This window comes from Mirounga angustirostris, unplaced genomic scaffold, assembly GCF_029215605.1.
Source record: "Mirounga angustirostris isolate CCGP_5_RB_7025 unplaced genomic scaffold, mMirAng1.0.hap1 SCAF_8, whole genome shotgun sequence".
In the NCBI taxonomy this organism is placed as follows: Eukaryota; Metazoa; Chordata; class Mammalia; order Carnivora; family Phocidae; genus Mirounga; species Mirounga angustirostris.
Window position 1 is genome coordinate 142574392 of NW_026991716.1, and position 1670 is coordinate 142576061.

The window sequence follows — 1670 nt, forward strand, 5'->3', positions numbered from 1 at the left end:
TGATCCCTTATCCAATACGTGATCTGCAAATGTTCTCTCCCATTCCATGAGTTGCCTTTTCACTCTGTTAATTGTGTCCTTTGATGCACACACATTTTTGATTTTGATGAAGGCCAGTGTATCTCTTCTTTCTTTTGTTGCCCATGCTTTAGGTGTCCTATCTAAGAAATTCTCAGCAGATACAAGGTCATAAAGCTTTCCTCTGACATTTTCTCTTAGGAACTTTATAGTTTTAGTTCTTACATTTAGGTTTTTGGTCAACTTTGAGTTAATTCTTTTAAAATTGGGAAACATAGCATGGATTTATTTGTTATCCCTGCACAGGGACATGTTAGTCCCCTCTGTATAGTTGCAATTTTAATATACACCCTGCCAAAACAAGGGTTGAAACACAGTCTCTGGAGAAAATACATTACCATAAGCATATGAAAATAAAACTCTTTACAACGCACTTATAATAAGTGTTCTCAATTTCGGGCATTCATTTACTTATCCTGGACCCACCAGATGTGCTGTTATTATTTAAGCATTCGTCTGCCGCCTACATGCCCCGTGAAGCCTTTCCTTAAGGTTCTGAGACCCTGACTCTCACACAGTTCTCTCCATGTTGGCTGATGTCTTTCCCTCTCTCAGTGCCGAGCCAGTGGGAGCCCAGCAAGACTTTTAGGTCCTCTTGTCAATTTTTCACAATCTGTACATGGATGCTGTGACATGGACATATTTCAAAGAGTTTGGATATTGATTTAAAACAAGGGGGATTGGTTTGAAAACCTGTACGTGGAGATTCTAGATGCCCAGATACTTTCTCCCACCCCCTGAAGAAACAAAGGGTTAATTCTTTGGAGAAACTAAACCAGGGAGGCTCTGGACTCAGACACACTGTGAAGGGATGAGGCTCTGGATGAGCAAGAACACCATGAGTGTCAGCAGATCAGATTTCGAGGTACCCCCACCCCTACCACTGCCCCCACCCCTTCCTCCCATCCTGCTCCCAGAACACCTGCTTCTAGGCATACACCCTCCCCTACCCCTGCCCCTGACAAGAAACAGGAGGGCTTTACCCTGGAGAGACTGAACTCTACCAAAGAAAAGACCTACAGGTACTGACATTTGGGAAGGGGGGTCTCCCTATGCAATCACACTCCATCAAGTTCAACTGGCAACAATCCCTGACCAGAGTTTCCAACGCCTTCCCCAGCTTCCAACCTGCTTTCTCATGCCTCACACTTAAATAAGAAAGGGTGGTGAACGATACACGAACATACTTGAGGAAGGCTTCCAACAAGGAAAATAGGCTAAAATAATACACAGCTAAAAGAACCTGGGATAGGGGCACCTGGGTGGCTCAGTCAGTTAAGCATCTGCTTTTATTTATTTATTTATTTTAAAGATTTTATTTATTTGACACAGAGAGAGGGAACACAAGTAGGGGGAGCGGGAGAGGGAGAAGCAGGCTGTCACAGAGCACGGAGCCCGACGCGGGGCTCGATCCCAGGACCCCAGGATCATGACCTGAGCAGAAGGCAGACGCCTAATGACTGAGCCACCCAGGCGCCCCAGCTTTTAGCTCAGGTAATGATCTCAGGGTCCTGGGATTGAGCCCTACATCAGGTTCTCTGTTCAGTGAGGAGTCTGCTTCTCCCTCTCACTCTCCTCTGTGCTCTCTCTCT

The 1670-nt window shown here is 45.5% G+C and overlaps 1 non-coding gene across 1 annotated transcript; it reads right to left on the reverse strand.

Moving 5' to 3' along the window:
* Positions 1-279: 279 nt before the first annotated feature.
* Positions 280-385, reverse strand: LOC123838059 (U6 spliceosomal RNA). Its single transcript, XR_006789397.1, has one exon. It is a non-coding gene; the product is annotated as a U6 spliceosomal RNA (small nuclear RNA).
* Positions 386-1670: the final 1285 nt, after the last annotated feature.